This window comes from Staurois parvus, unplaced genomic scaffold (assembly GCF_062004578.1).
Source record: "Staurois parvus isolate SC_StPar_1 unplaced genomic scaffold, SC_StPar_1.0 ptg000462l, whole genome shotgun sequence".
Classification (NCBI taxonomy): domain Eukaryota; kingdom Metazoa; phylum Chordata; class Amphibia; order Anura; family Ranidae; genus Staurois; species Staurois parvus.
The window spans coordinates 89762-106086 of record NW_028318258.1 but is presented as its reverse complement, the minus strand read 5'-3'; the positions used below and the strand labels follow the sequence as shown (position 1 = coordinate 106086).

At 47.9% G+C, this 16325-nt stretch overlaps 1 long non-coding RNA gene across 1 annotated transcript in view; it reads right to left on the bottom strand.

Moving 5' to 3' along the window:
• LOC149452822 (uncharacterized) overlaps positions 1–12637 on the bottom strand; it is a 46795-nt gene extending 34158 nt beyond the window's left edge. The window contains exons 1-2 of the long non-coding RNA XR_016314832.1: positions 12566–12637; positions 3070–3187 (exon numbers count right to left, since the gene is read on the bottom strand). This is a non-coding gene — a long non-coding RNA (uncharacterized LOC149452822). The remainder of the gene's footprint in view (positions 1–3069; positions 3188–12565) is intronic.
• Positions 12638–16325: the final 3688 nt, after the last annotated feature.

Genomic DNA, 16325 nt, shown 5'->3' with positions numbered 1-16325 from the left:
AAGATCACCGATCCCTTTAATCTTTCCTCCTCCATTCAGCATACATGATAAAAAAACGAGTAAAACACAATAGTGCGTTATCCTTTAAAACACATTACTTTACTAAAAGCATAAAAAGTGGCCAGTCACATAATACAGGTACTAGATCACACCAGATATATGCGCAATTAAAACCTGCAATACTCTTGTATGAGCAATCAAAGGAAACTCCACTCCTCAAATGTAACAATGTGGTTGTAACGATGAACAGCGAGCTTCATGACGTCACCAAGCCCCCCCTTCATCGTTACAACCACATTGTTACATTTCAGGAGTGGAGTTTCCTTTGATTGCTCATACAAGAGTATTACAGGTTTTAATTGCGCATATATCTGGTGCGATCTAGCACCTGTACCATGTGACTGGCCACTTTTTATGCTTTTAGTAAAGTAATGTGTTTTAAAGGATAACGCACTATTGTGTTTTACTCGTTTTTTGACATGTATGCTAAATGGAAGAGGAAAGATCACCGATCCCTTTAATCTTTGGAGGAAGATACCTTTTTCAGGATACATCTGACCATTTATGTCCACCTCAAGGAACACAAGCGTTTTTTGAACAAACTATATGTGAGGTCAAAAACCCCTGGTGAGGGCACATCTGGAATTTGTGGTGGAGGATTTATATTGCATGAAGATATGAAATTGTGAAGTTTGTTTCAAGTTGAAGAAAAACTTTATACTTAGAGACTTTTTTCACATATGTTCACTGTTTTATAACATAATTTGTTTGCTCTCACATACTAAAAGAGAGCGCGGCACTGCGTGTTTTATGTATTAGAATCCACGCACATCATGAGTATGTGTTAGTGTGAGCTGCTTTCTGATATATAGTTTTGTATTTGACACAAGAAGGGAATATTTTTAGTAGCATTTGTGACTGTGTGAGAATTTGTTGTTTATAATTGTACACATCCACTAATTAATGGCCCTGTAATAAACTATTTTTCATTAAACAATTTATTACTGTGTCTTTCTGCTTCCTTGTAACATCCTTCATGAGCTCCCACACCTATGCTTTCCCCCCACTTGTTTGTTTGAAATGAGCACACTAGTTGTGATCATACGCCTGTTCTATGCACACTGGAGTGTCACTTTAACATCTTGCAAGAAAAGAACGTGATAGCCTGGCTATTAGGGGAGGAGGAGGCCAGATATTTTTTTTTCTGAAACTAAATGATATCTTGATTTAACAAAAAAAAAAAAAACAATTATTTTTCAAGAAATTGTGTCTTACTGTGTATCATTGTGATATCCGCCATTGACTCCCAAATGTCTCCTATCCCCCTCACTTCTGTTTATTTGGAAAGAGCAGTGAATATAAGTTATGGCCATGTACACTGCTCTACATACACTGCACAGCCCACTCACAAAAAAAAAAAAAATTGGGATTTGAAGCAGTAAAAACTACTTTTTGGGTTAACAACACATTTTTTAAACCAAAGTTTAGTGTCACTTCTTTAACATCTAACAAAAAAGGAGAGGATTGGCTGGCTATAAGGGGAAGGAGGAGGCCAGATTTTTTTTGTGACACTAAACAATATCCTTATTCAGAAAAAAATCCAATACACATCAGCTAGTTAATGTAATAATCTATTTTTCATAAAATCATTTCTTACTGTGTTTTTCTGCTTCCTTGTAACATCCTTCATGAGCTATAACAATCAATAAGTGTAGCGCTCTGGTGAAAACTAACTGAATCTCAACATAAACAACATGTGACATAATGGTGTCAGGGTCCCTGAGGAAGTCACGTGAGAGGTGATGCAAGGCATAGGTGACGTCATTTTTGGCGCGGACGCCATCTTTGGACTCCCTAAAGAACCCATGCAAGTACACCCATACATCAGGTTCAAAATGCTGTATACAAGAAGATGTATCATGTGAGTGTCCTGTGTATATTATTTTAATTACTGTGTTAATAAATGATAAAACACTATGGAGGCTTTTCTCTTTGTGGACCATGTGGGAGATGATTTTTCTGAATAACAGCCATTTAGGATATTCCTAGAGGATACGCTTTAACCCAAGGGGGATCCAGGAGTGATCCATAAGGCATTTAGGCCCTTTTAGGGTCGCAGCAAGGAGGTGAGGAGCCAATCTAGCTGTGTGTGGAGTCATCACCAGAGCCTACAAACGTACAAGATTCACCTGCATGATTGCATTTATTGTTGTGAACACTGGTGGCAAGTTTTGTTTATGAGATATTACTTTCAGTGATGTGTTCATTTATATTCACTTGCTGTATATATATATATTTTTTTTTTCTGATTTCAGCGGTTTATTTATGGTATGAATAAAGTGTGTTGACACAGAGCACTTGTTTTATAGGGTATATCCCTGTATTAGGGGGCTTAATATTAGTCATGTCCACCATATGCACAATATCGTGTGATGTTGCACTGTTTTAGCATTCATTCTCATTAAGATTCACGGTTTGTTCCACCATTATGTCACATGTTGTTTATGTTGAGATTTAGTTAGTTTTCACCAGAGCGCTACACTTATTGTTTGTTATATTTTGGTTTTTCACTTTCGGTAATAAGGTGCAGGTGTAGCAGCTTATTATTAGTTTAGTAGGATTGAGCGCAGGAGGTTTTCCCCAATCCTTCATGAGCTCCCACACCTATGCTTTTCCTCCTCACCTGTTTCTTTGAAACAAGCATGCGCACTAGTTGTGATCATACGCACTGTTCTATGCACACTGCAAATCCCACAGCCTATTTCAGCTTCTGGTGCAGGAAAAAAAGAGAAAATGCTGCATTTTGTTCTAAACAGAACCATACTGGAACATGGCAAACTGCATCAAAACTGCACCGCAACAGAGTGTGGTGTGAACTGTAAGCAAAAACGTATCCGGAATGCATCCAGAGTGCGTTTTGTGGTGTGAACTGGCCCTACATGAGATCTTTATCTTTCAGAAATAAGAAATACACATCCACTAGTTAACACTCCAGTCATCTATTTTTTGTGCAGCATTTGCTTTCAGTTCTGCGGTCTCAGATTTGTGCATGAAAGAATAAAGCCGTACCGTCTGGATTATTGGCGGTTGTCAGCAGCATCAGGAGTGAGGTAAGTGAGTCAGGTAGATTGTGAAAATATCTCATCCACTCGATGTCCAGTCTGGAATCTTGCAAGCAACCCAGAACCTAGAAATAACGATCATAAAATGATTTAGATGGTGCAACCATTGTACACAGCAAATGTCAAAATGTCAGCATTATAAATAAAGGTGTGAGAAAACTATTCTAGCCAATAAACACCCACCACCAGGGACACAATTCCAACATTTGAATTCCGGGCTCTAAATGCTGATGGATCTAATCTACTGGCCACATTGTCTAACATTCATCAGATACAACACTGTCATATCCTAACTAGGGATGCAAGTGTGATATCGATACTGTCGCTCAAGTACTCGCCGTTACCAATTACCGATACTTTGCTATGCCATTGGCGTCCATACAAAATGTATGGACGCAAATTGCACCGCAAAGAATAGCATGCATTTTGAACAGGAATGCGATTGACTTTTTCAGGACTGCGTTATTGGTAGACAGTACTCCATTTTATAGGCTGAAGGTCTGCCAATCAGACCGCTGGGCGGCACAACCACTGCCATACTAGTGTAGTCCGAATGGTAACTAGGCAACCCTACCGTCGGACTCGCAGTGAAAAGAAGCCTGTTTTCCACAGACCCTATAGATCACAGGGCAGTACTTCTTAATGGCACTATATAGTATATATCCCTTAATGGCTCCCAACATCATTATTGGACAGTATAAATTGGACAGCCTCAAAAAACCTTTAATAATCTAAATAATTATAAATTTGATAAAAATACACTAGATAAAAAATAAAAAAACTCACCCCCTAATCCTCAAAAAAAACGGGTGATACCAACCCGATGCCATTAATATAAAAATTAGTATACAGAATTATATGTATATAAAAAATAAGTACATGTATATAAAAAATATTTTAATATACAAAACCCTTAATCAAATACTGTATACTAATAATCTCATATTGCCAATCCATAATATATGTGAATAAACCAAAATAAAATTACCTTTTATTAATATAATTAATAAATAATGCTCATAATAGTGTATTAGCACAGGTTTTTTTTTAGGCGGAGTGTAGACACTCTGTGCCTGAAGGAATGGAGTGAGGCTACCTCTCGGGGAAGCTCTGAAACTGTGGCAGGACAGGAATGTCGGTGGTGCATAGCTCTGAGGAAGTCTCGGCCTTCCTGTTGGGTTCACGAAGTTCAGGATTGATTGCACCTCCTCCCAGTTGGGTGTGGTCTGGTGGGATAACTGGGGTGTTGTGCATGGCCTGATAGGTGGAATATGGGTGGGGTGTCCTCCTTCAGGGGGTGACCACAGTACCCTGAGGGTTGTCATTCCCCCTGTTGCTGCCATGGGCTCTATTTAGATGTTTTGGAATTGTAATTCTAAAAAAAACCTAATTTATTTATTTAACATCCAATTATTTATTGTAACACACTATTGTGAGCATTTGTCTATGTCAGTAAAACTGAGGACTGGTAGGATGAGGAGGGCGACAAAGGCAGTTCTCTGTGAACAAACTTCACGACAATTAAATCGCTTTAGACCTTTCAGACTGAAGGCATCTATGTGGAAGAGAGCTCTGCATTGATTAAAGAAGGGAAATGTGTCGGGACATTACAGGTGAGCATTGCTGACCACTGCATCACCCACCATAAGATAACAGCAACAACCATTTCAAATCTGTTCTCTGTTTTGTGAATGAAAAGGGTTGTTCTTATGTAGATCTTAGTAAACAAGTCTGGAGAGGAAGATGGAAGGTTCTAGGATGAGGCTTATTACAATCAGGCATCTAACAGTAAAAATACGATGACTAGCATGGAGTAGGTTAGCGTAGTGTAGTTTAGTGTAGGTCCTGCCCTGAAAGAGTCTACCTTGTCGTGGTGGGCAGGCTTGTCATCTTTTGGTTACAAATGTCAAAACTGGAGAAAGAATGTATTGTCTCTGGGCAGTTTCATTTTTGACCATGGGATTCAACTAAAAGACTCCTAAGATTTCATATAGGCAGATCAGAAAAAAGTGTGACCAGGGGTCTGACGAAGGGCGGCAAAAACAGCAAATCCCCAAAAATAAGCAAGTGCAGCACCACCCATAAATGAACATAATTAACAATGTGTCTCATTTATAAAATCATGCAACAATAAAGTTCTGTGACTATTTGTAAAACTGTAATGCAACAATGTGAATAAATGCAATAAAAAAATAGAAAAAAATTACTAAAAATGAAAATAAAAATAATAATTAAAAAACATATTATTAATATATATTTTTTTAAGTTTTTTTATCATTTTAATCTTAATTTATTTTTTTCCTTTATTGCATGTATTTATATTGTCATGTTACATTGTTACGAATAGTCATAGAACCTAAGGCCTTGTTCGTGCCATTTTTTTCTGTATACCTTTCTGAGTTTTTCTGCATACGTTCTGCAAGGGTACAAAGAAAACAATAGTTCTCAATGTGCCCTATTCCCTGTATAAAACTCACTGATATGCGCATGAAAACAGATGTAAACTTGTGCTCTGCGAGTGAAATCTTTTCCATCAGTTTTTCTGCACGTATAGTGTGAACGAGGCCTAACTTGTATGATTTTATTAATGAGACACATTGTTAATTATGCTGATTTATGGGTAGCACTGATTTTAGCTTTAATAACTGTTGATCCTTCAGTTGAGAGGAGATACACGTTTTTTGGTGTAAGCAGCTTCCTTAATTAGGATACCTATACCACATAATAGGCACGGGATACCTATTGCTCGCCCGCCCGGCAGTGTCATTCAGTCACAGAATTCTGTGAATGGGAAACTACACTCTCGACTTGTAGTCCTCAGTGAATTACCACAGCACTGTTGAGCACTGTGATAGTTCATTGTCTCTTCCCGTCAGTGTGTATCTCCTTGCCCGTACGGAGTAAAAGCACACATACACTGACAAGTCTGCAGAAGTCCTGCATAGCACCCGCGATCTGCTGATTGCAGGAGCGATGCTTTCTAATAAATGCACATTTTCTTACCTACAAAAAGATGTGCATGTATTATTTATTTATTTATTTTTTTAAAGGTGAACTTATCCTCTAAAACTAGCTATAAAATGGGACAGTTGCCATTTTTGTAAACGTAAGAAACAGGCACAACAATGTGTCACATAGAGGCATGGTGAGGGGTGCAGCAATGAGGCCACAGTGTACAAACTGTGGACACCCTGTCCTCAGTCCATACTGAGCTCCTGAGCCGCACAGTGCCATTGGTTGGTAAGATGCTGTTAGGCGTGCAGTAGGCAGTGCCTTAGCAAATAATTACGCATCCCTCGCCCCATTCAGCTGATGATTGGAATGTTCCCCAGCCTACAATTGAATGTAAACAAAGGGTTGGGGTGCTGGGGGTGCTGACTGATGTCATTGTTCAAAAAGTGCCATATTTAGTTTATTACATCAGCCGGCATTCTTAGCCCCTTCATTTACAATCAGCTGTCACCTGGAGAATCTCCTGGTTGTCAGCTGAATGGAGCCAGAGATGCATCCTTGGTTGCTAGGATAGCAGCAGCCTCCAGCATTCTAGCAACCAGCAAGCCCTAAGGAGGAAGCGTAACATCCACAACAGCTTTGCAGCGCAAACATGGTCTGGCCTGTCTCTGTACACCAAATTGGAGGTGGTTTTAATTACCTCCTGTTACGTTATCTACAAACTGTCAGTAATTCTTACATTTGAAAATTCCCAAAATAGGAACTACCCAAGTCTGTTGCATGTTTTGGAACTTTACGAGCAAGGCTTTCCTTAATTATGTGCAGATGATTTAAAGGCAATCTGGATCTCCCCAATGTGCCTAACATTGATGTCAGTGGGAAAATAATTCCTCATACATTGATGTCGGTTAAAATATAATGCCTGCTTGTACATGTGACTTACATCAATGTCACTGGGAATATAATGCTCTCAAGTTGCTGTAGATGGGAAAATAATTCCTGTTTCACTGGTGTCAGTGTGTTGCTACATAAGTGTACAGACGGTGGGAAGGGGTTTATTTGGTGTGGATGGGAAACCTCACATTGGAAGGAAGACCACATGAAATCACCACACACTGACAGCACAGCAACGAAGAACTCCCTTTAACACGTGTGCGTGCGTGCGTGCGTGTATATAACAAGTTTACTGCTACTTTAAATTGGTAAAGATTGTAAAATAATGCCCTTTATACTGGTGTCAATGGGAAAACTATTCCCCACCAACATACCAGTGACAGTGTGCAAAAAAAAAAAATAATTACATTGGTGTCAGTGGGAAAATAATTCCCCTTATGTGAGCATCCCTTTGGTAATATTTTTCACATACGTGGATGTCAGTGGAAAAATTACCAGTAAGGCTACGTTCACACTAGCGTTGTGTGCAGGCGGAAGAGAGGCGTTTGGGAAGCGTTTTTACCGCTTCCCAAACGCCTCGGACAATTCTGCACATTGCAGCACATGGTGCTGTTCTAATGGGAGCATTAGCATCGAGGCAAAACAGACACCTCTGGTCGAGTCAGGAGGCGTTGAAGCCTCCTATTCTAGTCTATGGTGCCGCTCCGCAAACGCTCGACTGGCGTTTGCGGTGGGGTTGCGGGGTGTTTGCGGAGCGGTAATACCATTCAAACTTCATTATAGGCGTTTGTGGGGCATTTTTAATGCTCGGAAAACACCTAGCAACCTCCGCTAAACCGCGCATGCGGCATTTTCCAAGCGTTAAAAAACGCTCCGCAAACGCCGGACCAACACATGCCAAACGCTATAGGGGCATTTGGCAAGCGTTGGTAAAACAGTCAAGTGTGAACGAGCCTTAAATTGGAGTCAAAAATAATTTCCATTACACTGGTGTCATTAGGAAAATGATTTCTCTTTTCTTTTGTTAGTTCATCCTGGGACAAATCGGTTCAATCTCGGGACAAACTGATGCACCTGTCACCAAACACCAGGTTTTCTCTGGCCTGGTGGATCATCATTCAAGCTTTGTTGGGAAAATCCTTCCTATTGATCTCTTAAAAGATCCTCACAATGGAAGCAAGTCATGGGTTAGATTCCCTATGAAATTGTTATTGCGATCTGTGTTCCCCCTGGGGAGATTCACCTTCTATGTCCTGGTAACAGTAAGTGACATATAATGAGGGATTAAATGGAGTTAACTGTATCTATAGCCAAATCGTTTTCACTTTTGGATAGAGTAGAACAAATGTCTGCATTGGAGGACTTCTCTATTCCTTTTCTGGGAACAGCTTTTACAATTTTACATTTCTCATAATGTTCTGCTTCAGTGACAACAGCCATCAAGAAAAATAGAGACTCTCCCCAGTGCGAAAAAAAAACAATAAAACACAACAGGGGCGCCGATCCTTCCCACTTAACCAAGAACAGAAAAAAAAGTTTTGGCTATGCATACAGGTTACGTGTTCTGGTGAGGAATGTCTACGAGGGAATTTCCTGGCAAAGGCTCCAGGAGGGTTAATGTTCTGATTTTGGTTGCAGGGATGGGACTGTGTTAGTGTTGGGGGGTAGTGAGGAGGCAGGGGTGTATCTGCCATGAGGCAAACAAGGCGTTTGTCTAGGGTGGCAGTTTACAGGGGGCGGCACGCCCCCCAGGCAGAAAGGACACTGTGTGTGTCAACAACAGTGCTGCCATGGATGAGTGTACAGCCAAGCCGACACACAAGGAGGGTCACCCGGGCTAAGGGACTGGCTGCAGAGGAGAGAAGAGTGGTGGGCGGATCCCTGGTGTGCGCTCGGAGCGCGTGAGGGCGGGGCCCACTGTCAGTGTGCGCTGGGACGTGCAGGATGGCTAGAAGGTGCCAGCGGAGGAGGAAAAAGAAAAGAACGAGGTCAGGGTGTAGGAGCCCCCCGCTCTTTTGCAGCCGCCGCCGGAGATCCTGAGGGATATGGGACACAAGCGTCCCTCCTGGAGTGATCCTGACACTGTCTGGAGGAGCCCCTGCTGGACAGGTAAGAGCTTGGAGGACTGGTGCTTCCCCACCCCTGTCCCTCCGACACACAGCCCCCCACATGTCCCACTTCCCTCCCCCGTACCACTGCCCCCTCTCCGTCACACTGCCCCCGGTCACGCTGCCCCCTCCTGTCACCCTTTCCCACACCTGTTCCACTTCCCCCCTCCTGTCCCCCCACATTGTCCCACTACTCCCCATCTGTCCCCACTGCCCCTCACCTGTCCCTCTGTGCTCCTCCTGTCCCACTACCCCTCACCTGTCCCTCTGCGCTCCTCCTGTCCCACTGCCCCGATGCTGTCCCATGCCTCCTGTCACGCTGCCCCCCACCTGTCCCTCTGCACTCCTCCTGTCCCGCTGCCCCGATCCTGTCCCATTCCCCCTGTCACGCTGCCCCCCACCTGTCCCTCTGAGCTCCTCTTGTCCCACTGCCACTCACCTTTCCCTCTGCGCTCCTCCTTTCCCACTGCCCCTCACCTGTCCCTCTGCGCTCCTCCTGTCGCGCTGCCCCGATCCTGTCCCATGCCCCGTCATGCTGCCCCTCACCTGTCCCTCTGTGCTCCTCCTGTCCCACTGCCACTCACCTGTCCCTCTGCGCTCCTCCTGTCCCGCTGCCCCGATCCTGTTCCATGCCCCGTATCACGCTGGCCCCCACCTCTCCTTTTGAGCTCCTCCTGTCCCACTACCCCTCACCTGTCCTTCTGCGCTCCTCCTGTCCCTCTGCACTCCTCCTCCTGTCCCGATCCTGTCCCATGCCCCCCGTCACGCTGCCCCCCACCTGTCCCTCTGCGCTCCTCCTGTCTCACTACCCCGATCCTGTCCCATGCCCCCCGTCACGCTGCCCCCCACCTGTCCCTCTGCGCTCCTCCTGTCTCACTGCCCCGATCCTGTCCCATGCCCCCCACCTGTCCCTCTGTGCTCCTCCTCCTGTCCCACTGCACTTCTCCTGTCCCTCTGCCCCCACCTGTCTCCCCACCCATCATGCTACCCCCCATCATGCTGCCCTCCCCCTGTCATAATGCCTCCCTCTTGTCCTGCTACCCTCCTACCTGTCTCGATGGCCTACTCCCCCTTCCTGCTGCCCCCCTCAGATTCCCAGTATGGGGGAGGGGCTCTGTAAGACATAAACAGTGAGTTGTATGAGGATCCGCCATCGTTAGCGCCCACCCAAGCAATCATGTGACCATCATGGTGTGGGGCGAAAGTCAGAAATGATTGAAGAGCGATCTCCACCAATCTGATCTGACAATGTGTGCTGTGCTCATACAATCCTCCACAATTTGACCTTTCTATTACATCCTGGACCACCTAGTAATGGCGGCTGTATTGAAGGCAGGTTCCCTTAATGGGACCTGGGGGGTCAGAGGTCACTGGCAATCTGCACAGGCCGGCTCCCTGCTTTGAATCTGCAGCATAGAGGAGACCCCTCTGATAAAGAACACAGACTGCCCGAACCCTCAGCCATTTGTTATCTGATTGACCGATATGAAGCCGCCCCTACCCCTTACATGGACTGTTCCCATCGGAGTGCCCCATTACATGCATTGTTCCCATCGGTTTGCTCCTTTGCATGGACTGTTCTCATCGGAGAGCCCCCTTACATGGACTGTTCCCATCGGAGTGCCCCCTTTACATGGGCTGTTCCCATCGGAGTGCCCCGTTACATGCATTGATCCCATCGGAGTGCCCCTTTACATGGACTGTTCCCATCGGAGTGCCCTTCTACATGGACTGTTCCCATCGGAGTGTCCCCTTACATTCACTGATCCCATCGGAGTGCCCCTTTACATTGACTGTTCCCATCGGAGTGCCCCTTTACATGGACTGTTCACATCGGAGTGCCCCCTTTACATGGACTGTTCCCATCGGAGTGCCCCCTTACATGCACTGATCCCATCAGAGTGCCCACTTTACATGGACTGTTCCCATGGGAGTGCCCCCTTACATGGACTGTTCCCATCGGAGTGCCCCCTTACATGGACTGTTCCCATCGGAGTGCCCCCTTACATGCACTGATCCCATCGGAGTGCCCCTTTACATGGACTGTTCCCATCGGAGTGTCCCTTTACATGGACTGTTCCCATCGGAGTGCCCCCTTTACATGGAATGTTCCCATCGGAGTGTCCCTTCACATGCACTGATCCCATCGGAGTGCCCCATTACATGGACTGTTCCCATCGGAGTGTCCCCTTACGTGGACTGCTCCCATCGGAGTGCCCCCTTACGTGCACTGATCCCATCGGAGTGCCCCCTTACATGAACTGTTCCCATCAGAGTGCCCCCTTACATGCACTGATCCCATCGGAGTGCCTCTTTACATGGACTGTTCCCATCGGAGTGCCCCCTTACATGCACTGATCCCATCGGAGTGCCCCCCTTACATGGACTGTTCCCATCGGAGTGCCCCCTTACATGCACTGATCCCATCGGAGTGCCCCTTTACACGGACTGTTCCCATCGGAGTGCCCCCTTTACACGGACTGTTCCCATCGGAGTGCCCCCTTTACATGCACTGATCCCATCGGAGTGTCCCATTACATGGACTGTTCCCATCGGAGTGTCCCATTACATGGACTGTTCCCATCGGAGTGCCCCCTTACATGCACTGATCCCATCGGAGTGCCCCCTTACATGGACTGTTCCCATCGGAGTGCCCCCTTACATGCACTGATCCCATCGGAGTGCCCCATTACATGCACTGATCCCATCGGAGTGCCCCCTTACATGCACTGATCCCATCGGAGTGTCCCATTACATGGACTGTTCCCATCGGAGTGCCCCATTACATGGACTGTTCCCATCGGAGTGCCCCCTTACATGGACTGTTCCCATCGGAGTGCCCCCTTACATGGACTGTTCCCATCGGAGTGCCCCATTATATGCACTGTTCCCATCGGAGTGCCCCCTTACATGGACTGTTCCCATCGGAGTGCCCCCTTACATGGACTGATCCCATCGGAGTGCCCCCTTACATGCACTGATCCCATCGGAGTGTCCCATTACATGGACTGTTCCCATCGGAGTGTCCCATTACATGGACTGTTCCCATGGGAGTGCCCCCTTACATGGACTGTTCCCATCGGAGTGCCCCCTTACATGCACTGATCCCATCGGAGTGCCCCCTTACATGGACTGTTCCCATCGGAGTGCCCCCTTACATGCACTGTTCCCATCGGAGTGCCCCTTACATGGACTGATCCCATCGGAGTGTCCCATTACATGGACTGTTCCCATCGGAGTGCCCCTTACATGGACTGATCCCATCGGAGTGCCCCATTACATGGACTGTTCCCATCGGAGTGCCCCCTTTACATGCACTGATCCCATCGGAGTGCCCCTTACATGGACTGATCCCATCGGACTGTTCCCATCGGAGTGCCCCCTTACATGGACTGATCCCATCACCATCAGCACCTTGCAGGCAGCTGCTCCAAGCACAGCGCCGGTCTCCTAGCAACCGATGTAAACACTACAGAACAGATCACATACATTTCTTTTTCACGCTCCTCAGCTCCGCCTCCTAGCTGCTCAAAGTTGCTCCGTCCCTTTCTTACTGCATCATCGGAAGGAGGAGTCTAGACTGAGGCGGGGCTCTATTCAGACAAGCTGGCTGCAGAATTTGAGAGGAAACACATGACCTCCACTCCGCCCCTTTTTTAATGAACTTTAATGAACTAACAAATATTCAGAGGCTACAGAGTGGAGCTCCACTTGACAGGAAACGTGACCTCCAAAATGGAGTTCCATTCTGCAGCCAGACTTCTCAGTTTCTGTACAAATCTACACAGGAAATATGTGACATCCACTTCATTGAGCTGCGATTGTTGGTTGTTTATTGAATTAAAGTTCAATAAACAAAAAGAAAAAAAAAGGAGACCTGAACTAAAGATGGAGTGCAGGCCACATGTCCTATCTAGAGTGGAGCTCCATTTTGCTGCTAGGCCACTCCCCTCGACTCATCTCCTGGAAGGCACAGCGCCGGTCTCCTAGCAACCTAAGTAGTCTACGATCCTACCCGCGCGCTCCTCAGCCCCGCCTCCTGGCTAATCGTACCGCACCGCCCCCTTTGGACGTTTCCAAAGGGGGAGGAGTCTAGACTGTGAGGAAGCTCTGCTCAGAAAGCAAGGACACTCTGGAGAGGACCGTCCAATCATCTCTGGGACAGACTGGGGGGGGGGGGGGGGAGCAGGTGACATAAAGGGACACTCCGATGAGAACAATACATGCATAGGGCACTCCAATGAGAACAGTCCATGTAAAGGGGGCACTCCGATGGGATCAGTCCATGTGAGGGGGCACTCCGATGGGGACAGTCCATGTGAGGGGGCACTCCAATGGGATCAGTCCATGTAAGGGGGCACTTTGATGGGAACAGTCCATGTAAGGGGGCACTCCGATGGGAACAGTCCATGTAAGGGGGCACTCCGATGGGATCAGTCCATGTAAGGGGGCACTCCGATGGGAACACTGCATGTAAGGGGACACTCCGATGAGAACACTGCATGTTAGGGGGCACTCCGATGGGAACAGTTCATGTAAGGGGGCACTCCGATGGGAACAGTCCATGTAAGGGGGCACTCCGATGGGAACACTGCATGTAAGGGGACACTCCGATGAGAACACTGCATGTTAGGGGGCACTCCGATGGGAACAGTTCATGTAAGGGGGCACTCCGATGGGAACAGTCCATGTAAGGGGGCACTCCGATGGGAACACTGCATGTAAGGGGACACTCCGATGAGAACACTGCATGTTAGGGGGCACTCCGATGGGAACAGTTCATGTAAGGGGGCACTCCGATGGGAACAGTCCATGTAAGGGGGCACTCCGATGGGAACACTGCATGTAAGGGGGCACTCCGATGGGAACAGTCCATGTAAGGGGGCACTTTGATGGGAACAGTCCATGTAAGGGGGCACTCCGATGAGAACACTGCATGTCAGGGGGCACTCCAATGGGAACAGTCCATGTAAGGGGGCACTCCGATGGGAACAGTCCATGTAAGGTGGCACTCCGATGGGAACAGTCCATGTAAGGGGGCACTCCGATGGGAACGTTCCATGTAAGGGGGCTCTCCGATGGGAACAGTGCATGTAAGGGGGCACTCCGATGGGAACAGTCCATGTAAGGGGGCACTCCGATGGGAACAGTCCAAGTAAGGGGGCACTCCGATGGGAACAGTCCTTGTAAGGGGGCATTCTGATGGGAACAGTCCATGTAAGGGGGCACCCAGATGGGAATAGTCCATGTAAGGGGGCACTCCGATGGGATCAGTCCATGTAAGGGAGCACTCTGATGGTATCAGTCCATGTAAGGGGGCATTCCGATGGGATCAGTCCATGTAAGGGGTGACTCCGATGAGAACAATGCATGTTAGGGGGCACTCTGATGGGAACAGTTCATGTAAGGGGGCACTCCGATGGGATCAGTCCATGTAAGGGGGCACTCCGATGAGAACAGTCCATGTAAAGGGGGCACTCCGATGGGATCAGTCCATGTGAGGGGGCACTCCGATGGGATCAGTCCATGTGAGGGGACACTCCGATGGGAACAGTCCATGTGAGGGGCACTCCGATGGGATCAGTCCATGTGAGGGGGCACTCCGATGGGAACAGTCCATGTTTGGGGGAACTCCGATGGGATCAGTCCATGTGAGGGGGCACTCCAATGGGAACAGTCCATGTAAGGGGGCACTCCGATGGGAACAGTCTTTGTAAGGGGGCACTCCGATGGGAACAGTCCATGTAAGGGGGCACTCCGATGGGAACAGTCCTTGTAAGGGGGCACTCCGATGGGAACAGTCCATGTAAGGGGGCACCCAGATGGGAACAGTCCATGTAAGGGGGCACTCCGATGGGAACAGTCCATGTAAGAGGGCACCCAGATGGGAACAGACCATGTAAGGGGGCACTCCGATGGGAACAGTCCATGTAAGGGGGCACTCCGATGGGAACAGTCCATGTAAGGGGGCACTCCGATGGGATCAGTCCATGTAAGGGGGCACTCCGACGGGATCAGTTCATGTAAGGGGGCACTCCGATGGGAACAGTCCATGTAAGGGGGCACTCCGATGGGATCAGTCCATGTAAGGGGGCACTCCGATGGGAACACTGCATGTAAGGGGACACTCCGATGAGAACACTGCATGTTAGGGGGCACTCCGATGGGAACAGTTCATGTAAGGGGGCACTCCGATGGGAACAGTCCATGTAAGGGGGCACTCCGATGGGAACACTGCATGTAAGGGGGCACTCCGATGGGAACAGTCCATGTAAGGGGGCACTTTGATGGGAACAGTCCATGTAAGGGGGCACTCCGATGAGAACACTGCATGTAAGGGGGCACTCCAATGGGAACAGTCCATGTAAGGGGGCACTCCGATGGGAACAGTCCATGTATGGGGGCACTCCGATGGGAACGTTCCATGTAAGGGGGCACTCCGATGGGATCAGTCCATGTAAGGGGGCACTCCGATGGGAACACTGCATGTAAGGGGACACTCCGATGAGAACACTGCATGTTAGGGGGCACTCTGATGGGAACAGTTCATGTAAGGGGGCACTCCGATGGGATCAGTCCATGTAAGGGGGCACTCCGATGAGAACAGTCCATGTAAAGGGGGCACTCCGATGGGATCAGTCCATGTGAGGGGGCACTCCGATGGGATCAGTCCATGTGAGGGGACACTCCGATGGGAACAGTCCATGTGAGGGGCACTCCGATGGGATCAGTCCATGTGAGGGGGCACTCCGATGGGAACAGTCCATGTTTGGGGGAACTCCGATGGGATCAGTCCATGTGAGGGGGCACTCCAATGGGAACAGTCCATGTAAGGGGGCACTCCGATGGGAACAGTCTTTGTAAGGGGGCACTCCGATGGGAACAGTCCATGTAAGGGGGCACTCCGATGGGAACAGTCCTTGTAAGGGGGCACTCCGATGGGAACAGTCCATGTAAGGGGGCACCCAGATGGGAACAGTCCATGTAAGGGGGCACTCCGATGGGAACAGTCCATGTAAGAGGGCACCCAGATGGGAACAGACCATGTAAGGGGGCACTCCGATGGGAACAGTCCATGTAAGGGGGCACTCCGATGGGAACAGTCCATGTAAGGGGGCACTCCGATGGGATCAGTCCATGTAAGGGGGCACTCCGACGGGATCAGTTCATGTAAGGGGGCACTCCGATGGGAACAGTCCATGTAAGGGGGCACTCCGATGGGATCAGTCCATGTAAGGGGGCACTCCGA